Source organism: Pristis pectinata, chromosome 8 (assembly GCF_009764475.1).
Source record: "Pristis pectinata isolate sPriPec2 chromosome 8, sPriPec2.1.pri, whole genome shotgun sequence".
Lineage (NCBI taxonomy): Eukaryota > Metazoa > Chordata > Chondrichthyes > Rhinopristiformes > Pristidae > Pristis > Pristis pectinata.
Window position 1 is genome coordinate 22,392,552 of NC_067412.1, and position 25,458 is coordinate 22,418,009.

The 25,458-nt window shown below is 39.2% G+C and overlaps 1 long non-coding RNA gene across 1 annotated transcript; it reads right to left on the reverse strand.

Annotated features, from left to right (window-relative positions):
* Positions 1-382: 382 nt before the first annotated feature.
* Positions 383-11,233, reverse strand: LOC127573703 (uncharacterized). Its single transcript, XR_007956803.1, has 3 exons — positions 11,116-11,233; positions 2,612-2,755; positions 383-1,634 (listed from the first exon to the last, which is right to left on the reverse strand). It is a non-coding gene; the product is annotated as an uncharacterized LOC127573703 (long non-coding RNA).
* Between the last annotated feature and the right edge of the window lie 14,225 nt (positions 11,234-25,458).

Consider the following 25,458-nt stretch of genomic DNA (forward strand, 5'->3'; position numbering starts at 1 on the left):
TCTATTCAAGAATGGCATGGATCAGGAAACCACAAACCATTTTACAAGTTGTATTTTCAATCAGTTTAGGCCAGAAATGTCTATTGAATCCTCCATCTACAATGGGAGTGTTAATTTTCTCTAACTGAAATGCAAGAACTATTGTATAATTTAGGCACCTGTTGCTCAGAAATTACTGAACAGAATTTGGTTCTTACTAAACTACAGTTCACACTTCTGCTTGTAATATCCATTTACAACTGCCTGGGAGGTTTGAACTGGCACTGTATTAGAACACACAACATGTCTATCTCTGCAACTTAGTTTGAATCTTATCCAGATCAATACAGCTGAAGGTCTCTAGACAGCTGTTAAGGGTCTCTAGTGGAATAAGCTTGAACAGTCTCAATCCAGTTCTCAGTAACTACAAAACCAAAGCACAAAGCTGCTCAAGAGTTTGCAGCTAATTAGTCCATATTCTTGGCAATTTTCCCATTGTAAACAACATGGAAAGAGTTTAGGAAGTGAAGCTTTTATACCAATTTAATGTTGGCAGTATACGCTGGTGTTTGGAATTGGGACATAAACATATTCAAGGTTTTGTGTGTCAAGTGATTTGAAACAACTTCATAATTCACTGGTGGATCAGTCCCTTTCTTCAAGTATATAAACTGTGAAAGTAAAAAAAATTGAAAGTTTCAGGAAATGCAGGCTCTTGACAATTATTTATAAATACAAGTGACTGCCTTTCTGCCACACCAAATAGCTTTAGCTCACTTGTTTTTATTACATTTCCAGTTATCTCTTTCTACTCATGACAGATTTTGGTGACTCTCAACCCTACAAGGTATTTCTAAAATGGATTGCATCCAGTCTGGCACTGTGGTGCAGGAGACATTCTGGGACACTGCAGGGGGTGGGCGGGGAACAGGAATGTGGTTGTGGTAAAGGCAGTGTATTCAGACTGACAGATACTCTTCTCTGTACTTGTGAGCATAAGTGCTGAAGGGTGTATTACCTGATGGAAACAAATCATGGAAAAGAAAATTGTACAGGGAGCCACAAAGTATGAAACTACCTAATCATGACCTTTTAGCTCTGGTTGTTCTAAATTAGTGCAACTTCATTATGGATTAATATTTTCATTTTACATAACATGCCCGCCTAGAAACTGGATCCACTTAAACATACTTTTATGCACAAATCACAGATATTTGATTGCACCGGTGACCATTTCTGGTTTGTTTAGCTGTACTAGTTAAATGTCTCAAGCATTTCCATCATGGTTCTACTTTGACCAACTGAAATTTGCCCAGTGTTAGTCATTGTGTGCGTAGTGGTTATTCTGCAGTTACTGAACTAAGTTAGTTCTTTATAGTACAACCTACGATCTTCCTTTATTAAGAAAAAACAAGGAGTAAACACCACCCCCACCCCCCACGTAGATCGGCAAGCAGATGTGAATTAAAGGGTCTTCGACATGATCTTGATGTTTCACCCACAGATCCGTTTTTAATTTTCAGTTTGTATGCACAGGCATCATGGTTCCTTCGCTGATCACCACACTTCAAAGTTATACAGCTTAGCAGGAGCTGTCAGATGGAGCAGTCTGCATCTTACAGTGACGTGGGGCCTCTTGTAGTCCAAGACCTGATCTGCAAATGGATCAAAATAGGGATGATTGGAAGGGTGAGTAGGTCTTTTGGTTTCCACCCTCTACATTTTCTACAGTTTCTTTGAGGCAGTCATGAAGAGAAGCTCTTTTAGGTCTGACCCTCTTCCCTATAGTCAGTGCAGCAATGACACACGAGTTGAAAGCACTGCAGACAGCTCCCAATGGGAAATGTACAGGTCTTGTTTTGGCACATTAATTGCTGTGCAAAATGTCATAGCACAACTGTTAATTAATTTCTGCCTAATTTTGAGCATTGTTTCAGGATATCTTTGAATTAAGCATTTCATACAGCATATGTTTAGTGCACTAAAAGGTGAAAGATTTCTGGGAAATTATGCACAAAGTTGAAAATGAGAAATTATTTACAGGAGGAAAGTAGCTAGTGCTGCATAGAATTAAACTCAATGTAATATAATTATGTTTAGATGGTACTGCAAATGCTGAAATAAATAATCTTCTAACTTCAAATTAACATATTTTTCCCAGAGAACTCAACAACCACTAAGATGAAATGTAAATCAATTTTAATCTCTAAGGTATTAATCAAATCTTGACCAAAAAATCATTATATGAACAAAAATAAGTAGAAACTTTGGAGGAGGTAGATAATTATTCTGAACATATATAATGCATGTAATGGATTGAAACATTGCAAAATGTTTTTCTAAGAAACATTATTAAAAAAAAAATGGTCATCAGTCCACATAAGGAGATGCTAGGAGATGTCCCAAAGCTTGACCATATGAGGTTTTCAGGGGAAAGGGAAGTAAAGCGGCAGAGAAGTTTAGGGAGGGAATCGAGAGAGAATAGGGACCTGTGGCTGATGGCAGGACTGCCTGTGATTGAACAGTTCAAATCTGGATGCTTGTGACCAGAGTTGAAGGCTTGTATTGCTAGGGGAGAATAGAGAAAGGGAGACAGGAGACCTTGGTGTCAGCAGAAAAAGTTCAATCATACCTGTTCTGTGTGTCTGTTTTGAAGGAGGTGCCAGAAATCATGCACCTCCACACTATCCAGAGATGGTGATCACCTCTTAATGGACTGCAAGATCTGGAAATTGAATATTCAGCTTCTCAGTTCATTCTCTGAAGTCCACAGCTTCTGAAATGAATAAGAGGAACCAGATCTTTCTGGCTGAGAAGGAGGCCAAGGGAATTAATACAAGAATTTTGGCTTTGCAGCGATACTGAAAGAAATTTAATATGCCAGCAATTGTCACTGTAAGGATTATACCTCCCAGAAAACTATTTGAGATGCCGATAAAAGGAACCTAACACTAGCACAAAACTGTCACCAGAAGTCCAAGTGCATTTGTGTAATGAAGGGGAAAAAAGTTCAAAATAGAGTTCCAAATGTTAGCTGGAAATCTAAGAGGATAAAGAGGCATCTAACCAGCATGAGGAGGATTAGTCCTTTCAACAGCACTCCCGGGAATCTTTGCTGACAGGTACAATTATTATATTTATCAACTTTACACCTGAAAAACAAGATGTTGTGATGGAACATTTTGGCCTTTTTCACGAAGAAGGTGTGACAAATAGATAATGACAAGTGTGATATCCTGCACATCTGCAGGTAATATTAAAATATTCTTAGTCAGTGGGAACTGAAAAATATTCAGTAGTCTCAGAGTGTTGAATATTATTTTCAAAGTGATCTCTCTCTCAGAGCAGAAGAATAATATTGCAGGTGGTGAGTATAATGAGAGATTAAATATTAGAAAATTGTTTCCTTTTGCCAAACTTTACCATTTGTTAATTTGGCAAACCAAGTTGAGGGCCATACCTCCTATGTCAGGACATGTTCAAAACTGAAAAGAAAGACAAGGAAAAACAAATTAATTCAAATAATTGGTGATTATGCAATATTAGGCTTGCATTTTAAATGCCTAAAATTCCTTTGGAGTTCAAAGACTGAAGAAAACAAGATTTACATGTTTTGGAAGTCAAGAAAATTTGAGGAACTGATTGTCAAACAAGTCACGTTTTCAACAAAATGATGGATGGCATAAAAGGGAGAGGCCTGAATATTTCTGGAGCTTTGAAGAGAGAAAATAAGCATTCAAAAGTCTTTCTGAAACTTACAAAGATATTTGTAGTAGTTAGATCTAAAGTAGTGAATTGTGGCAAGATGGGAGAGTGTGTTTCGTGAACTCCGAGGATTCAACTAAATGATAAATTATATTTGACTACATTTTGATAATTTTTACTGTATGTACAACAAATTTATCAATTACTAATATCTTTCTGTAAAAAAATATCAAAAGTAAAACTGCAGGTTTAGGATCAGTAAAAGTGAAAAATATTTTAAATGTACAGAAGCTGAAATTCAGGTACAAATAGTTTGTACTTGTCCAATGATAAGTCTTTTAGTTATTAATGTCAGTAAGCAATTAGCAGTGCCCTGATGCAAAGTTATGCAGAAATGTAATCATTAATCTGCCTTGTTCTGGTTTCTAAAAGAAAGGAATTAGCCTAAAGCTGACAGTTCTTATTTTATAGCTTTTTACACTGTTCAGTCAGTCCAAAGAATATTTGAATTTAGCATGCTTATCTTGAACATTGTCCACTTCTATTAATAACACCATTTGGAAATAATCCATACAATTACTTTTGGTCATTCATTTATATTGATGCAAACTGTGTGCATTTATTTTAAATGACCAGTAACACAATTTGAGGAGATTTTATTTCTAATTTACATTTATGCTCAAAAATTGAATGATTGTAAGACATATTAAATGCTAAGTTCTCTTTTCTGCAAATGGGTAAACTTGAATAGTTTTCTTGTGTTATGATTAATATTTAGTAAATGGAAACTGAAAGTTCTATTTTGTTAATCATTATCTCTGAGAACTGGATCCAGGAATGGATAAAAATGTCATTTTTTTAAATCCTTTTTAAAACAGGGCAATGTCAACATGAGTGCGTACGTGGGATTGGATGCTGGTAAGGGATTAAATGGGAACAATTCTGTGTTCATCAAGAAGCCAAATACAACCTGGCAACTTGTAGGTTTTATCCAGATGGGGCTTGGGATAAGTAGCCAATATGCTCCAGGAAACAGAATGGCATTTAATGGTGCTGGTGTTAACCTACTTTGCAGGTTTTCCTGTGGACAGGTAGATTTCCCATGCTTCACAAAATCCAGCAACTGAAGCAAGGTGAGGACATCAGAAGAAAGTACATCTTAGAGTCAGAGTCATAGAGCACAGAAACAGGCCCTTTGGCCCACCATATTCATGCCAACCATTATTTATAAGATAAGATCTTTATTAGTCACATGTACATCGAAACACAGTGAAATACATCTTTTGCATAGTGATTTTTGGGGGGCAGCCCGCAAGTGTCGCCATACTTCCAGCACCAACATAGCATGCCCATAACTTCCTAACCCGTACGTTTTTGAAATGTGGGAGGAAACTGGAGCACCTGGAGGAAACCGGAGCACCTGGAGGAAACCCACACAGACATGGGGAGAACGTACAAACTCCTTACAGACAGTAGCCGGATTTGAACCTGGGTCACTGGCGCTGTAAAGCATTGTGCTATCCATTATGCTATCATGCTGTCCTACCCATCTACACCAATCCCATTCACTAGAACTTGGTCCTTAGCCTCCAATGTCTTGGCAATTCAAATGCTCACACAGATACTTCTTAAATCCTGTCAGAGTTTCTGCCTCCACCACTCACTCAGGCAGTGCATTCCAGATTCCATTCCCCAGATTACATTGAGAGTTTAATACACCAGGCAGCCCAGAAGAGTATAGCAAATCTAGGGATGAAATTAAAAGGGAAAAGGCATGAAAAACACTGGCAAATAAAGTCAAATAGTATCCAAAGATGCTTTATAAATACATAAAGAACAAGAATATAAGAATAGTGCCGGTCAAGTACCAAAATAGTAATTTATGTGTGGGAGGCAGTGGATAAGGGAATGGTTCTTAATGAACACCATAGGGATTTAGCATCTTTGACAATGGATAAGTTACTAGGAGCAAAGAAAATATATCCCAAGTTGTTAAGAGAGGAAATCCTGGAAACACTTATCATCATTTTCCAATTCTTCCCACAACCAAAATGGCGCCAGAGAATTGGAAGACTGCTGACTGTTACCATGGTTTAAAAAGAGAAGAATGGATAAACTGTGCCAACACAAGCCAGTTTACCTTTGGTAATTGACAAATTATTGGAATCAATTGTGATGGACTGTTTGACACTTCACATAGAAATGCACAGATTTATCATGGAAGCATAGAGTTATTAAAAGGGAGGTCATATCTGACTAAATATTGAATTTGTTGAAGAAACGTCAAGAAAGGTTGATGAGGGTATTGCGTTTGATGTAACCTGCATGGTTTTTGACATGGTCCTATCTTACAAGCTGGTCAAAAATGAAAAAGCCCATGAGATCCAAAGGGAAGGTGGCAAATTGGATATGTAATTCGCTCAATGGCAGGAAGCAAAGGGTCAAGTTTGATGAGTGTTTTTGTGACTACAAGGTTGTTTCCAAGGGGGTTCCAGGACCTCAGTACTCAGTCTTTTGCTTTTGGTTGGATGTATTAACGACTTAGACTTAAACCCAGGGGATTGTCACGAACCAGCAACAAAAGAAACACACTGAGCATGATTCAGAGTTAAAAACTATTTTATTAATCACTACTTATGATAATACGTAAAATAAAAGTAAAAATGTTAGTATGTTAGAATTCAAAAATGTTAAACCTCGAACGTTAACCCCAAAAACTAAACTCTTTGTGTGTGTGTGGCAAAGTCCCAAACTCCAAGTTCAGGAATGGTTCTTAAAGTTCAGTTCCGCAAGCCATAAGGTGAAACATGAGCAAGGGCTTCTTCAACAACCACCGTTGTCTTAAGATAAGACGTAGACGTAGAGAAACAGAGAGTAAATACGAAATCCAAATGTTCCACGATGGAACCCAAACGACACTTCAGTGTTTACTCGGTAGTGACTTCCTCACCCCGAAAAGCATCCGAATCGTGGTTGTCCACACACAAATACCTGTTTCCTTCTACAGGTCAGCAACAAAGTGAACTCCACCAGATTCCAACTTCCATACATGGATTTCAGTGGCAGACACAGTTATTGTTTCCTCATCCATCGATAGAGAAAACTAGCAGGCTGGTGTCTCTCTCCCTTCTCTCTCTCCTTCTTCTTCTAACTTCTTCAACAACGTCATTACGTCCTTTATCTTCTATTGACGTAAGCACGCCCCACACACACTCTCTATCTTAAAGGGACTTTCACTGAGTCCGTAACAGGATACAATAAATAAGTTTGCAAATAATGCAAAACTTGGCCATATGTTTAATAAGGGAAAAATAAAGATTCAGAGTGCAGGAAGATACAAATGGTCTGGTTATTTGGGAGGAACTGTGGCATATAGAATGTGGAAATGTATTTGCGAAAGTGCCACAAGGCAGTGGAATACACAATAAATGGGAGGATGCCTAGAATAGTGAAGGGACAGAGAGACCATGTCATGTGTGTACATGAATCTTTAAAGTTGAAAGACAAGATGACTAAAAAAGCATGTGGGATACTTTCATTTATTAGCCAGTAAGAGTTTATAAGAGCAGTGGGGTAGGTGTGGGAAGGTTTCTGGAACTCTTCACAATACTAGTTAGACCACAGCTTGTGTCGTGGTTGCTGCATTGCAAGAAAGTTCACATTGCACAGGAGATTGTGTAAAGAAAATTTACGAGGTGTTATCAGGATTGGAAAATTTTAGCTGGACTGGCTGTGGTTATTTTACTTAAACTGGTGGTGGCTAAGGAGAGACTTACCAGCTGTATTAAACTACGAGACATCTAGTGTGTGTAAATGGTAAGGATCTATTTCCCTTAGCTGAGGTATCAAAAACCAGGGGACATATGATTAAGCACTTGGTGGAAAAATTAGGGGAGAGTTGCGGAAAAGTGGTTTAACTGAAAGGGTAGTGGAGGTCTGGAACTCATTGCTTGTAAAAAGGTAGAAGCAGAAACCTTCATCGTATTTAAAAAATACCTTGAAGATCCATTTTTTGTTTGACTCTATCAAGGAAAAATTGGGCAGCACAAGTGGCCTTGGAGCTGTCTGCACGGAGTTTGCATGTTCTCTCATCACCAGGTGGGGTCTTTCAGGTACTCTGGTTTCCTCCTACATCCCATAGATGTAGCATGTCAGTAGGCAGGTTGCCCCTAGTTTGTAGGTGAGTGTTAGAATGTAGAGGTGGGGGGTTAATGGCAAAGTGAGGAGAATAAAATAGGATTAGTGTAGGATTGATGTAAACGGATGCTTGATCATCAGTACAGACTTGGTGGGCCAAAGGCCCTGTTTCTGTGCTGCATGCCTCTGTAACTCAATGACTCTATCCCTTTAAGGTGCTAGACCAATGTAAACAGTCATGGGAAAAAAACTGCTGGTCTTATCAGCAGCACCCATATCCATAACAAAAGTTAATAAAATTATCTTCAGAGGGATAAGGTTTAATTTGACTGAGGTCAGCTAGTCTTTCCTCATTGGAAAGTGGTTATCCGAACAAAAGATGCCTCATTTAATTACTATCACAAGTTATTAAAGCGTAGTTGATGAAATATGAAAAAGCTATTTTCTTTTTGATATGCCATTCTGCTTGTTAACAGATTTGAATGAAAGAGAATGGAATTAGAAACTTACAAGAACATTAGTGGCTTTTAAACAAATTGTGTTTAAATAAAGATGATATTATTCTTTTTCAATTTAAAACGATTGGATTCCATTTTGCTTTCTAGATCCCAACAATGAGAAAGGAGATGATGTGTATATGTATAAAATGTTCATTTACAATGACCTGTGTAAGGGTTGTCCCTCCCCTCTGGGCTATAATTCTGCTTTCACGTTAATTAGATTCCCATTAGAACTGTTCATAATATAGTTAATTATTCAGCAAATTTCATTCTTTATCTTTAAATATTGAACACACACAGATGTAACAAATGATGAGGCAAAGAATAATGCATGATTACAAGTGACTATTTTGCTAACAAGATTGGAACCAAAACCCAAAATTAATGTAATAAATTAATAATCCGAGACAGTTACTAAACTAGAATTAAACAGAAATTACCATATAGAATGATGTGTTCATATAAATGATGTATTCTTATTACATCTACTAAAACTTCTTATACCTATAACAGTTCATTAAACAGATTCTCACATATATTTTATTGCATTAGTAATGAATAACTAAAACTGATTATTGGGTTGACATTGTATATTTTTGATAATTTTGTCACATCAACTTAATAACCACAAAAATACATTACAAATGGATAATATAACATTATGCCTTAATATTTTGTAAATTCCTTGAAGTGAAACAACAGTCAACTTTCCCAACTAATATAGTGTTCTGACTAAAATAATAACTTTAAATGGACTGTGAATTGTTAAATTATTTAACACAAAATCAATATTCAGTTGGAAATTTTTTTGGTTGTCACATCACCCATAATTGATAAAGGATATATTTTTGCATCTTTGAATTACGATATAACACTGTTTACGAAGCTTAATATATCTGCAAGTATTGATATACACTAAACCCTCATTTATGCAACCAGGATTCCCACGCATCTGGCAACAATTTCAAAGAATATTAAGCAATTGCATAGCCTACATAACATTGTTTTGCTTTTTGAAAATAAGCTCAAACAGTGAATTTTATTTCAAGTGTTATGCAAAATAAGTGTGAAAAGATTTTTTAAATGTATTTATGTAAGGGCAGTGAGGTTGTAGGCTTTTCCTTTTTGAAGTCACTTCAAGTCATGGAGAGTACAGTCATGTACTTGATTTATTTTTGTATTTTACATTAATACTGTTCAGCCTTAAAATGTACATTTGCAGAGTAAAACATTGTTATTTAAAAGGCTAAGGAGATGACATTTTTGGCAATTTGTTTAAAGGTTTATGCATAGAATATTTGTTTGCAAGGTACAGTAAATGTTTGAACAATTCTCAAGCAACTGGCACCCCCATTCCCCATGGTTCCCATTTAATGTGGCAAAAATTCTCAAGGCATTTCACAGGAGAAATATCAAATTCAACTTGACATTAAATCAGTATATATTGAGGATGATGACCAAAAGCTTGATCCAAAATGGTATCATCTCAGTAGAAGAAGGGATGCAATCAAGAGGCAGAGAGATTCAGGGAGCGAATTCCAGAGTTTAGGTTCTTGGTTGTCAGACTAGAGTACAGGATGAACAAGAGGCCAGAAATAGTGAAGTGCAAATAAGTGAAGTGAAGGGTTGTGAGGCTGAAAGAGATTAAAGAGTTAGAGAGGGGTAAGACCATGTAAACTAGGTTAGAATTTTAAAAGTTTAGTGTTGCTTGACTAGTTAAGCAAGCATGGAATGCGAATTAGAATCGGGGTAGCAACATTTTGGATGATCTGTACTGTAACAAAGGTAGAACAAGAAAGGCAGGCCATGTGAGCTTTAGCCATCTATGACTTAATCACTGTTAGATGTGGGGCAACTTTTAATTACTTGGTATTATAACAATATTTTTTCATTATTTCTCTGAAGCAGGGGAGGCCATTCAGCTGATCTATGCTAGCTCACAGAGCAAACTCATCATGCCAACCCATTTCTCTCCACTCTATTTTCCTTCACATGTCCATTAACACCCACCCTATTCTCCTACCACCCACACTTGTGTCCAAATGCCTAACAAACAGCATGTCTTTGGGAAGTGGGAGGAGCTCCTGGGAAAAACCCACACAGTCACAGGGAGAATGTACAAGTTCCACACAGACAGCACTGGAGTATAGAATCAAACGCAGGTTGCTGGAGCTATGGGACTGCTGAACTAACTGCAATGCCATGATGTTGCCTATTCATAATTAGTTCAAAAGGCCAAGATAATATAGTAAATGACTGTACTAAGTGTTTTAATATTCATTTACAAAAAGGTACTATAAGTTTCAGAGACTGCAGTTCTATAGGCATAGGTGAATATTATTCTATATTTCACTTTAGATATTTTCTAGTTCTCTAAGACCAAATTGGAAGTCAAATGTTAGTGCAGATTTTGCTGTGTTTTATCACCAGAAGTCCTCCATGGAAATACAGGTGAGTTTCTGCATTGCCATGTGCTTGTTGTTGTGAAACAGATTTGAAGTCTCAGAGGCAAGGACTCCGAACACAGTCTTAGAGATAAATGAATTATTTACAAAAGACAAATGTAGGGAAATGGTAATGGGAACAACACACACGCACTGTTTATAGTGAGCGTGGGAAAATCACAACAGGGGTCGAATACACACACACACATAATGAACTAGGTATAGACAATCAAGGAAAAACAATATGATACCCACCACCCCTTGACTCAGTGCTGGCACAGCTCTATGCCACCAGGGATACTAACTAGAAACTAGAACGCTCCCAACCCTACTAACAGTGCACACCTTACCAGCGATCTCTCCAGCACCATTCCACAGTTCCTCAGCCTGGGATGAAGCAGGGTGAATCCCTCAGAGCAGTCAAAAAAGAGAGTAAACCAAGCATATGGGGCACTCTCTATAATGCTGGAGGGCTGGGGGGGGGGGCTGTGGGGGTCCAGCCCAGTTAATTTAAAAAGGCCAATGGCCCGGTGCCAGCAAGGACTAATCAATCATAAAGGCCAATAGCCTGAGGCCAAGAACAAAGGTGCTTAAAGGGACCAATGGTCAGGTGTGCACTGATGGGTGAGGTGGAGCCAAACCTTGATTAGCAATGGTGTGTCTTTCGACCAGGTAATGGGCAGTGCTGTCACGTGACAGCCATGACCCTCCACAATACACTTGTGGAAGCCCCAGAGATATTGGTTGTGCTCCTCTGCTGGTCTCCCCGTGGAGTTCAATGGTGTTGCAGGAGCTGGCTGAGATTCCAGTGTATTCACGCATCAGACTCTGTACTTGGACCTTGCATCGGGGTAGACCTGGCATAGTTTGTGCAAGTCTGTTCAATTGAATGTGGATTGTACAGCCTTGAGGAAGAAAGGAGAGAATAAGGTACATTACATGTTTCTGAAAAAGAATGCTTTTTGTTTAATGCTGGCATCTATTTATTTATTTATAAACTTCCAATTTTTTTATAAATATTTAAACATTTTCATGTTATTTATTTCATTGTTAAAGTCAAAGTTGAAAAGTCAAAGCTGAGTTTATTGTCATATGCACAAGTACATGTATGTACAGGACTTACTTGAAGCAGCATCACAGGCACATAACATCATATAAGCAGCATTCACAAGAAAAACATAAATTAAACATAAATTATACACAATTTTTGCAAGAAAGAATGCAATTAGAACAAAAAAGTCCATTTTAGTGCAAAGTGATCAAAGTGGTCATAGTGTTGCTAAACTGCAGTGATTAGGGTTGTTCCAGTTGGTTCAAGAATCAAATGGTTGAAGGGAAGTAATTATTCTTGAACCTGGTGGTGTGAGACTTCAAGTCTCCTGCCAGGTGGTAGCTGTGAGAAGGTGGCAGGGATAACTTTTAAGTGTTTCTGACTGTCAAACACAAAAGATGGGGCAAGACATTGCCAGAAGAGATTCATGGGTGAGGGTTATTGCTCATGTCACTCCATGATGTCATTGGAGGTCCTGTTGCCATTCAGAACCTTGTCACACAGCACAAGGACAGTCTGGGTCAGCAAGATCAGGCTTTTGGATCCAGAGAAGTTGTGTTCAGGAGAATGGGAATGGTGGAGGGTAAGTACAGGTAGCTGGCCCCACTTAGGAAAATCCAGGCCATGATGAACAGCCTGTTCCTGTCACTGTTTCTATTATTGTTTCCAAAGTAATGCAGATACTGCACTTACCTGACCCAACCAGTGTGTGTCATCTGATGTCTAATGCGCTTTGAAAGGGAAGAATTTTTTCAAACATCTGCATCAGAACTCATTCAGTTCCGTGTTAGACTATACTTGAGTGCAATCACTCTTCGAGAGCATTTCCAATATGAGGTGGCAGCCTTCCTTTTAATATAATTAAATCTTTTGAGAAATTCAAGAAGCTTTTGCAAAGAGATAAATCGTTTCAATCCAGATGGATTTTTTCTTCAATATTTTTCAGTCCACAGAGAGTATATTTAAGAGTGTACTATGCAGCTGTTCAGTTCAATTTGCAGCTAATATATTTGAAGAGACGAAAATGGGGATACTTTTGAATGTTGTCAATGCTCTATTCATGAACCTGTTTGTGCTACAACTGTTAGCAATAGATTGTAGGTCTAAACCTTGGTTGACCTATTTTTCAAAACTTGTAGATTATGAAGGAAAAACAAATATCATGGCCTAGAAATTCAATAGTGTAGCACAATGTAAATAAGCAGCATACAGAAACACAATTACTTGGTCCTTCCTGTGCAGCTCCTACTTCCCAGGAATGAAAGGGTGTTTCATTCAATTTCATTCATTCAAATGAGAAGTGTTTGATGGCTCTAGGCCTGTGCTTGCTGGAGTTTAGAAGGATGTAGAAGGATGAGGGGATTACCAAATATTGAAAGGCCTGGATAGAGTGGATGTGGAGAGGATGTTTCCAATAGTGGGAGGGTCCAGGACCAGAGGGCACAGCCTCAGAATAGAAGGATGTTCCTTTAGAACAGAGATGAGGAGGAATTTCTTTAGCCAGAGGCCGGTGAATCTGTGGAATTCATTGCCACAGACGACTGTGGAGCCCAACTCATGGGGTATATTTAAAGTGGAGGTTGATAAGTTCTTGATTAGTGAGGGTATCAAAGGTTACAGGGAGAAGGCAGGAGAGTGGGGTTGAGAGGGAAAAGTAAATGAGCCATGATTGGATGGTAAAGCAGACTCCATGGGCTGAATGGCCTAATTCTGCTCCTATGTCTTATGGTCTTTCTTGAGGTAAAACTACTTCAGTGTTCTCTGTGGAAAATAGTGCTGTTATTATGGAGGCAACTGGATATACACAGAAAAGTCCAATACTTGCAAAGTTGGGTTGCACAAGTGTGGGTCAGGAACGTCACAGGCCACTAACAGGAATATAAAAACAAGAAAATAGGAGCAGGAGTCGGCCACTAGGACTTTAAAACCTGCTCTGCCATTTAATATAATGGTGGCTGATGTATGCCAGCCTGAACTCCTCTTCTATGCCAGTGCCCCATAACCACTTTAAATATATCTAATGATACGGCCTCCAACACCCTCGAGAGCAGACAAATCCAGAGATACACTATAGTCTAAGAGAAGAAATTTCTATGCACTTCAGATTTAAATGACTGGACCTTTATTTTGTATCTGTATCCTCCTGTTTGTGACTCAGGTCATTTCTGGCTTTCATCAGCAAGACTTAAAAGGGACCTGACTGACTAGTTCTCAGATGTATCTACTTGTAGGTTCCTTATAAATTACTTCGCTCATTCTGGAAGATTATTAACTTGGTGAAAGGTGCACTTTTTTTCTGCTCAAAATGTGCTAAAGTTTTAGTACCAGGAACTGTCTCAAGGTGCAGGAAGACATTCTGAAGCGGTGAAGCAAAGACCACAGTTTAAGCCCCACCTGTTTAAGCCACACTGAGGGGCTCAATCAGAAGTTAGAGCCTTGCACATGTTACCTAACTCCACCAGCATAAACATCTCTTCCCCTCTCCTTCCCGTGCTCACCTAAACTCATCTTAAATGCACCTTTTTAATTTTATGTAAGAAAAGAAAACACAATACAAATACTACCAACAATGAAAAGAAGATGCCTGTGATTTGGCAATGAGAAAATATACCTTAACAAAAGCAAAAAAAAATATTTAGACATCCTTTAAAGCCACTGATTCTATTGATTGTTACATTATTTTTTTTAAGTGTCAGCTTTGGCTCAGTTGGTGGTGCTCTCACTGCTGAATCTGAAGATCCTGGGTTCAATTCCTGCTCCAGAGTCTCAAACACAACCTATGTTTTACTGCAGTATTGAGGGAATGGAGGATGCTCCATTATCAGAATGCTATTCTTTGCATGCAACATTAAACTGAGGCCCCTCTTCTCCATCATGTAACAGGTTCTACATGTTATTTTGTAAAGAGGCAAGTGAGTTGTTCCCATAACCTGGTTTATTTTTATTCCTCACTCATTATCAGGAAAGCAAAATATCTCGTCATTATCACATTGTTGATGTGGGAGCTTGCTGTGCACAATTTGACAAAGCATTTTTTTTACATTATCTCAGTAACAACACTTCAATACCACTTCATTGGCTGAAAAGCACTTAACAATATCCTGAGGAATCATGAAAAGCATTATGTAATCATGCCCTTTCTTTTCTTTTAACCATAATCTAGCAGCTCAAATATATTAAAAAAACACTCTTCATCAGGTCTGGTATTGAACTATAGAGGTTAGAGGCTCCAAGCCTTGACGTGGGCACTGCTGAGTTAGATATCTGACATGCAGATCATGGATGGCAGTTGTCCTCACTGGCTGGCCAGAACTTCCAATCCTTAATGTTGTTCATTGAACCATGTTGGAGAGTTTGGACATGTGATGTAGAATAAGAACATGATTCAGTGTTGCTGTGTTGATTGCTGTATAAATGAACCCCACCCCAAAATCACCCCACACCCAGCTTATCATGCTCATTTGACCCTACTGCACCCACATTGGCTGACTTCCACCCACTGATCTTCCAGTTTTCCAGCTCTTAGCTCCTGTTTCTACCTGATCAGTAATTGGCTACCAACTCAGCAACAATCCCCCCAACTCAGTCAGTGGTCTCCCCTCAGTTACCTCCTGACCAATGATTACCTCCTATAACTCAGTGAACTACCACCCACTCCCACCACCAATGATCACCAGCAGCCAACCCTTGATTCAACACCCCCTTCTAGTCCCAATATTCTCCCACTCCTGCCATCCCTTCCCTGTGACACCTTAGCCACTGACTTATGTCTTTTCTTTCATGGTCCTTGGAGGGCTCTGAATGTTTTAATGGTGATCCCATGACCAAAATCATCAGTGGTGCATAGTGCAGTGACTGATTACTGTATCTCTACAGCCTTGATGAAAATTTTTGCCTTAGTTCCTTGAGCCAAGTAAAATAATTATTCAGTCCAGATAAAGGGCCTTGACCCGAAACATTAACTGTCCATTTCCCTCTACAGATGCTGAGTTCCTCCAGCATCTTGTTTGTTGCTCCAGATTCCAGCACCTGCAGTCTCTTGGTTCTCCAAAATAATTATCACCATTGTACATTGTGAACTATATATTCATGGAGCTTCCTGATTATTCATTATTCATTTACCATTCCATCAAAACAAAGATGATTTCTGCACCTAAATGTTGAGAACTCTGTAGAGTTCTAACATGCTGTTTTGCATTAGAATAGATTATTAGGTACTGACTTTATAATAGGTGTTCAGGGAGGGAAGAAGATAAAGAGAACAGAATCAGACTGAAGAAAAATATGAAGAACAGAGCAACACAACCCATGTACACATCACTACAGATTAGGCAGCTTCTGAAGAGCAAGCATATCGCTTTTACTAGGTACATCAGATAGGAACTGAAATTAATTCATGCTGATATCTAGGCACTGTAGTGTTTAAGCTTCAAGGTTTTCTACATTGACTTTTCATAACTAACACCTTGCACTACATCAACACAAAATTATTTTCAAAACCACTACTAATGTGATACTGTCAAATTTGGGAACAATATAAATGAGATTAATGTTTTTGGACCATGGGAAGTTGCATAGACTGGTTTGTGCTTTGAGCATTATTTCTCTTAAAGGTTTCTCTATTTTTAACTTAAAGGTTTGATCTTCCATAAATACTTTTTAATTTTATCAGGACAAGTTGATAAGGCCATTATAAAAGTGAATGGGATCATTGATCACTAAGGGTCTCTATTTAGAAGGGTCTCTATTGTCAAACTTTATACCTGATCCCATTAAGAATGCAAAGATGTGGATTTAATTTGTCCTCTGCTGGCTGTTGAACACTCTTTTTGCACGGTTTAGAAGGAGAGTTCAACATTTCTACGTCTCACATTGCATGCACACATTGGAGATTGAATTTATACCCCCATGTACTCCAATTGCCAATGGGTATAAGGCCATCAAGATAGTCTGTATGAAAGAATGGCACATGACACCATAAGGCTTGGATGCAAATATGAAAACAAGGATAAGGAATTTTGGTGGGATGCTGCTTGATTGGGAAGCAATGCAGCTTAATGAGAAGAAGGCCTTGATGTCCATTGGGACAAGGTGAGCAGAGCTTTGGATAACTTCATTTACAGAGACTAGAATTAGAAAGGCCAGCCAGGATTGTGTTGAAGAAGTCCAATATTCTGGGACAGAGGTAACAGAAACATGGATTGGAGTTTCAGGGTCAGATGAGTTGAAGCAGGAGTGGGATAAGGCTGTGTTGTGGAAGTGAAAATAGGGGATCTTAGTGACTGCTTGAATATGTGGTCCAGAGCTCATGTCAGTGTCAAGTATGATGGACATTGTTGCAAGGGCAGGGGATTGAGTCTGGGGCTAGCCAATAAAGTTGTGGAGAGATCTGAAGACAACAGCTTTGGTTTTCCAATATTTAAATGGAGGAGATTTTTGTTCATCCAGTACTGAAAGTTGGACAAGCAGCCTGAGATTTAGAGAACAGTTGGGGTCAAAAGAGGTGCTGGAATGAAAGAGAAGGGCAGGGGAACTGTGTAAATGTGAAATCTGGTCCTTAGCTCTGAGGGACAACATATAGGTGAGAAAAAGGAGGGGGTGGGGTGGGTAGATTCTCAAAGAATACCAAAGGTAATGTTGGGAGATTGAGAGGAAAAGCCAGTATAATCAATTCTTTGCCTGCTATTGGATAGATAAAAATGGTAACAACTCCTTCCAGGTGGAAGAACAATGGCGAGGGCTAGAGAAGGATGGTCTGGTCAACTGCATCAAAGGTTACAGACATGGTCAAAAAGGACAAGGAGAGTAGCTTGTTAAAGTTGCATGATGTGCCATTTCGACAGGAGACATGTTCTTCCCACCCCTACTGCAGACTACCCTTGAAGAAGTTGACTACTTGATCTGAGGATCCGGCTTTGCCTGTCTGCATTCTCTCTTCAGTTGTGCTATTGTAGGCATGCCCTACCTCGGTGTAAAGTCAATTGTGGCACTCCCATCTTTCTTCAGCCTTGCAAAGTGTACCCTATATCTGTTGCCTAATCTCCAGTTCTCTTCCATCTGCTGTTGGAGAGTTTCTCACACAGGCCTTTCTGTCTGCACTCATCTTGTTTCCTCCTTCCTTTGCCATGATGATGACCCAAGCTTCACTTTTGTGCAGTCTATATGTTCTCTGACCTGTTCCCCTGTGCCACAGCTCCCCTTCCCACCAATTTGCAAACCTCCCTCTTTTTCTCCATTCCAACCATTCTGATAAACACTTTCCCTTCTGAAAAGAAATAAAATTGTTTCCCTTCCTGTAACAGCAGTGTTTTCACAATTGACATCCGAGTCCCAAAAAACAGCTTACCCATATTTTTTACCTCTTTCTCTTCCTTTCTTTATTTTCCTTTTCTTTATTTCCAAGGTCTGCACCCCCCCTCCACTCTCATCCTCCACAATTTCTCTGTATCTTCCTCCTCTACTGCCCCTCTCCCTATAATTCCTCATTCTCATACTCTCTTCTCTCTCCTCTCTGCCAATTTTCTTTAATTGCTGACATGCCTATTTTGGAAGGTTGAAACTATCAATTTAGATTAAGAGTACATTTGGCTGAAACATTTTTAATATATCAAATTATTTTATAATAGCTTTTTTCCTCCTCATTTTTACATTAATTTTGATTCTGTTACAGGCTAGTCACTAACAAGAATCAATCTTTCACCAGTCAGGATGTCAAGTTTGCTTGGGTCACAGACCCTACATGGCCGGCATCAATATTGTTCCATGACTGTTAACAGGAGCTGCATAATCTGACAAACAAATTCACCAACAGGGAGAAGCTCAAATAATTAATGATGCTTAAGGATGGCTGTACTGATCCTTTTTTGTCATTGTTAATATTTCATTTTAGCTTGCATTTTCAAGGAACTTTGTCAATGTATTATTCAAATTAGAACAGAAGGCATTTAAATACATTTAATTCAGATGAGGTATGAAGATGGTCGAATGGAGTAGGACATACAATGGGGAACAGTATCACCTATGACTCTGTTACTTATCAAATATACATTGAATTGTAAAAGATCTTAGATAGGTTACAATGCAGCCCATGCTTGAGATAAATAATAAACATCTAAATATTTATTCTTCTCAATTATTTTTTTCCCAGATTAAGTGTTTTGTCTTCCTTATGCTTCATTACCCTATTACTAGTTATGGATGTTTTTCAACTTATTGAGGTCATCAATCTCCTGTGATTTTTGTCCAATGGCCTGCATAATCTTTGACAATGATAGTTGGCAAGACACACAGCTCTGAGAAATACCACAAGCAAGCTTGATTCTGTCCTTATTTAGTGTTGGTAACATTTTTCCATGTGGTTAGCTCCTGCTTTCCTGTCGAAAACAAAATGACACTTTTTTTGCTCTAAATCACAAAGTGTAATGTAAATAAAATGTACTTGCTTTTTTTCCTTCCCCAAACAAAAAAAATTCTCCTGAGCACTTTAAAATGAAAACATCTGCAGAACACAATACACCAAAGCACACAATTTTTGACAGCTGAGTTTAATTCTAACTTGTTTCAGGCACAACGATGAAAGGTCAATAGAAACACATGACAGCTCTGTTTTAACAGCAATGAGCAGTTTTTCACCTGGCATCCTTTCCCTTTCTGACTCCAGCACAAATATAACCCTTGAGCCTGCACTAAAAAAAGGCAAAGTGCAGCAATCAGTTCAGCCCTAAATGTTATTAAAATGATTAGCAGGAATCACTTAATGCACGAGTATTCCCTTCTCTGAGAGGTTGTGGATGTTAGCATAACTGGTGCTTTCAAGTTGGGATTAGTGAATTTTTATAAAATTACGGATATCAGAGGTGGGCATAAGGAGTTGAGGCGCAGATCAGTCTGAATGTTGTCCAGCCAAGAAGGGCTGAACATTTATAATGTGATCCACTTACTGCAATCAGTAAGGATAGGCAGCTACACCTCCACCATAATTCTCCTCAACACTGGTGCCCCACAAGGCTGCGTCCTCAACTCCCTACTCTACTCCCTATACACTCACAACAGCATGGCCAGATTCTCTTCTAACTCCATCTACAAGTTTGCAGATGCCACCACCTTAGTGGGCTGAATCTCAATGAGTTGAAGTACAGGAAGGAGGTAGAGAACATAGTGACATGGTGTCATGACAACAATCTTTCCCTTAATGTCAGCAAAACAAAAGAGCTGATCATTGACTTCAGGAAGGGGGGCGGTGTACATGATCCTGTTTACATAAATGGTCCTGAGGTCGAGAGGGTTGAGAGCTTCAAATTCCTAGGAGTGAACATCACCAACAGCCTGTCCTGGTACAACTACATAGATGCCATGGCCTAGAAAGTGTACCAGCACCTCTACTTCCTCAGAAAGCTAGTGAGATTTGACATGTCCCCGTTGAACCTCACCAATTTTATAGATGCACCATAGAAGGCATCCTACCTGGATACATCATGGTTTGGTATGGCAAATGCTTTGCCTGAGACTGCAAGAAACCGCAGAGAGTTGTGGATACAGCTTAACATATCAGAAAAACCAGCATCCCCTCCATAGATTCTGTCTATGTTTCTCACTGCCTTGGTAACACAGCCAGTATAATTAAATACCTCACCCACCCTGGACATTCTCTCTTCTCCCCTCTACCATTGGGCATAAGATACAAAAGCCTGAAAGCACACACCACCAGGCTTAAGGACTGCTTCTATCCCACTGTTATAAAACCATTGAAAGGTCCCCTTGTACAATAAGATGGATTCTTGACCTCACAATCTACCTTGTCGTGACTTTGCACCTTATTGTCTGCCTGCACTGCACTTTCTCTGTACATGTAACACTTTATTCTGCAATCTGTTATTGGTTTTCACTTCAATGTAGTGATGTGATGAAATGATCTGTATGGATGGTGTATTAAAACTGAACTCAGGTTCTTTTGGGTTCCTTTTGAATGACAGAGTTGGTAATGAAAGACACTACGATTTCACAGAAAGTTCAAGTAACTTTATTTAACACAACTAAAACAATTAAAAACAAAGGAAACTACAGCTCTAATTCAATATCTAAAACACAGCTACAAATCTAATCTAATCTAAACTAAAAGAACAAGACCAAAAATCCAAACTCTTTCACTTAACACTTCCCTGGTAAAATTGAGCTCAACTTGCATACAATTCACGGTAATACTTAGCAACGTTGCATGATCTGCAACTCAGTCTATCGCAGCAGAGGAGTCCCAGGGTACTTCACAAGATGTGAAGGGGCTTGAAAGTCACCAGACGTTGGTCGCGAACCAACCCATGGAGAAGCTCCGAAGGACTCTCTTGCAGGGCGCATCTATATAGTCGAGGAGGGCTTTGCGCCTCACTTGGTCCTGGCAATAACAAAAGATTTCACAGCTTTTGCTAAACCTTCCCATTGTTTTCAAGAGTTTCATCAGTCATCGGTGCAGAAAAATCCATTGTTAATGCGAACTGAAACAGATTAAAATTCCGATCTTATAGAGAGCAATTGGCTCCATGGATGTACAACCGAGACAGTTTTGTGACACACTCAAACAGGGCCCTGGGATTTTGTCTAAAGGGGCATTAACCCTCCCCATTGTCTCGCTTGGCTGAAGTATACCATGATTGTTTTGCAAAGCTGCCCGGTTAACTGCTCCTGATTCACGCTTGGGAGCTACATTCCACATTAAGGTCTGCTGTTTCACATGGTTCCGGTAACTCCTGGGAAAAACAAGTATTCCCAACAAAGAAAGATGTTTCTTCTGACTCTTTAGTTACACCCAGCTACTTCTCAGCTGTTGCAACAGGGAAATCATTAATCATGTTTCATCTTACCACAGATGGCATGCAAAACAAATTTTTTCACTGTACCTTGGTACATGAGGGCAGGCATGGTAGTGTAGCGGTTAGCGTAACGCTATTACTGCCCCAGTGACCCGGGTTCAATTCTGGCTGCTGTCTGTAAGGGGTTTGTACGTTCTCCCTGTATCTGCATGGGTTTCCTCCTGGTGCTCCGGTTTCCTCTCACATTCCAAAAGATGTACGGGTTAGGAAGTTGTGGGCGTGCTATGTTGTCGCCGGAAGCGTGGCGACACTTGCGGGCTGCCCCCAGAACACTCTACGCAAAAGATGTATTTCACTGTGTGTTTCGATGTACATGTGACTCATAAAGATATCTTACATGTGGCAATACTAAACCAATTTACCAATTTATAATGTGTGGTGAAAATACAGCAGAGCAAGTATAAACATTTGGATTGTAATTGGGCACAGAGTGAAGTTGAGGCTGTAGCAAAGATCGGAATAAATAGATTTAATATTAAGAAGATATTAATGTTAAGAAGATATTAATAACCACAAACATTGTGCAAATCCCCAGGTACCGTTATTTGTTTAGTCATGAAAAATTCTGTTTTACCACGTGCTGTTCTTTGGAATAAGATGATGCACTGCTGGAGGGCAAGCTGCAGGCAATGGCTTCAATAGACAAACTAGATCTGGGACTTCCTGATTATACAAAGTGTTGGATTTTATTATCCATTCTATTATGTATATTATTCAATCCAAATGAAACTAAAGGTGTATGGAGGATTTCCTTTAGTACCAGTTTTTCCATAATGCATCATGACTTAAGTAAAACAACCTTTTCATTAGAACTCTGTGGTCTAATCATTCAATTTTCTTCCGGAGTGGAACAAAATTGTTACCATTCCTGCATTGAATTATGTACTTGGAAATTTGATCAAGCACTTCAGGACCAGATTCATATTTGCACATCTGACGTAATTTCCATGTCAAACACACATTTAGTGATATCAGTCCTGCAAAACTTCTTTTAAGATGTCATGGGGAAATTAGACCATGTTGCCCCAGGACTGCAAGGCACTGGGAACTCCTAGTTTTATCAAAATGCTACTGCAGTTTGGGGCTCTGTGTAGGCCTTAATCTTTTGATTGCTCCCACTCCTGTTACCCCAAATTGGCTCCAAGCTCTGACCCATTGACTGGTCCAATCCTATGTTCCAGGATAGTTAAGGAATGGCTGAAATGGACCCATGGCTATATCAGTTTTTGGTGCATTATGAAACATTTATTTTGGTGCACAGTAGTCCTAAGCTGCTATCTCACTGGTGTAACATTATGATTTATGGACATGTAACCATTCAAAAGACTCCACCTACTCTGAAACTTACAGAATCCCAGGCTGCTGGAATGTTCAACCTCAAAGTAGGAGAGAAGGGGTAAGGTTGGGCAGTTTCCTGATGTCTGCTGGTGAGAGTTGAAGAGAATCCAGTTGTAAGGGAGTGTGGCACATGTGTGGATGTATTGTACTTTTTCACTGTTATCATTACCATTCATGATTTACTATAATTGCTTCCATGTCGGTTATTTATTGTATTATCTATTATCTACATTCATATTAGCTAAAGATGGGAAGGAAGAAACAACTAATTGATGACAATTGCTCTAGATTGATCCTAACTCATTGCCAAGCTCTGTATTCCACTCTTCTTCTTATCATAAAATTTCCATTTCATTCTTCAAAGAATTCATGAGAGAATAGGTAATTCAGTATGTTAGTGTCGCTTTTATTTCAAAAACCAATGCTTCAGTCTGCATGATGATTGGCTAAAAAGTCTGTTTTGTTTAAAGACAATGTTTCACAGAACTTTCCTGATCTCAATGACAATTCAGTTTGTGAATTATATTGGGAAGACAGGACAAGCAATATTCTACTTGTGGTTGGCAGTGCTTTGTGCAGAAGACCGTCACTTACTTCCATTTACTATCAAAGCCCAAGCCATCACATTAAAGCCAATTCCTCTAACTTGAGGTAACCATTCCCCCCAGTCTCCTTTCTTCCCTTATCCCAGTGGCCCCATCACCCCATCGCTTTCCCCTCCCCCGCCCTCTTGATCTGCCCATCGCCCGCACATTCCTCCCACCGGTTCCCCTCCTCATCTCCTTCCCTTTATTCCATGGTCCACTGTCCTCTCCTATCATATTCCATCTTTTTCAGCCCCTTGTCACTTCCATCTATCACCTTCCAGCTTCTTACATCATTCCCACTCTCCCCTTCCCTCACTTGCCTATCACCTCCCTCTCACCTGAATCCACCTATCACCCGCCAGCTCTTGCTCCACCCCTTCCCCCCACCTTTTTATACTGGCCATCTCCCCTCTTTCTTTCCAGTCCTGATGAAGGGTCTCGACCCGAAGTGGCGACTGTCCATTTCCCTCCATAGACGCTGCCTGAACTGTTGAGTTCCTCTAGCTTTTTGTGTGAAGCTCCAGATTTCCAGCATCTGCAGTGTCTTGTGTCTACATTAACACCTTACTTGCCCTGAGCTTCCTGCTTATCCTTTGATCATAATCACATTGAACAGCTTGTCCATTCTGCTTCCCTAGAGGTTGATGACCTTCTGCCTCTTAAATTCCTGGTCCAAACTGCTTGCTTGATGGTCAGTTTGGGATGAACTTGGACAATACTTACTGTACTGTTCTTCAGCTGTTGGGGTCAATTGGATCAAGATGCCTGCATGTGTCTGGGTATCCTGTTCAAATAGAGACGTGTGCACTATTTTCATCCCCCATCACCATTAAGATTAAGCACTGTGATTTGAAACAACCATGCAAATAGAAAATTGTCTGCATGCTGGTGTTTCACATGGATTCTTTTAATTTAGAAACCACCCCAAAGTATAAATAGAACAAATTCTTGAGCATCAGGAGCTTGAACTGATTGTACAACATAAATGCAGAAATAGTATTTCTGCTCAGTTGGGAGCCAATAATATAAATAGGAGAACTACTGGGACATGTCCCACTTGTCACGAGTGTCCAATTTGGATCATACCCACTATTAACTGGTCTTTTTATTGTCAAGTTATGTGGGTCAGAATTTCCTCAAAACTCACTCCTCTCCAGAACTATAACCTTGAAGGAACTGAGGTGGAGCACTGGTCTATATGCATAATTGGGGTTTCTGATGCAATTGTGTCAAAGTTAAAGAGACAAAACAGGAGCAGCTCTTGAGAAAATTCCCAGCTGATTTGTAACTTCGCAATTGATTTCTATTTTTCAGCTGTCCCTGTGACATCCTCCCACAGGTAAAGTGATTAAAGTTAGAAATCTGAACATTTAATATTGCCGGAAGTCTTTTGTCGTCTGTCTTGTCAAATGTTTGCTGAAACTTAAACTCCATAGAAAAGACCACATTCTCTCATCTGCAAGAGTGAATATAGACTAAAATAAAATCCAACATATATTGCCCGCTCTTTGCTTAATACAAGTTTTCTACTTCTAGTCTCGCAAGATAATTCTATACTGCTTCTAATTTTCCTCCAAGTGAAAGTTTAGAATTAACTGGATGGCATATTACCTGGTCTCTTTGCTTCAGATTCAGGTTACTCAAAATACTGTTCCTAAGGCTTTTATTTAGTATGTCACTCAATCTCTTTAAAATGCTTCCCAGCACTCTTCAATGTACATCAGATAAGTTATTTTACAAATCATCAATTACTAATGTCCCACCATATTTCTTTTCTTTTGTAAATCTCAAAATCCACAAAATTCTTCCCAAACCCCTCGCTAGTTTGGTTAATACTCACAGACTACCTTTTCT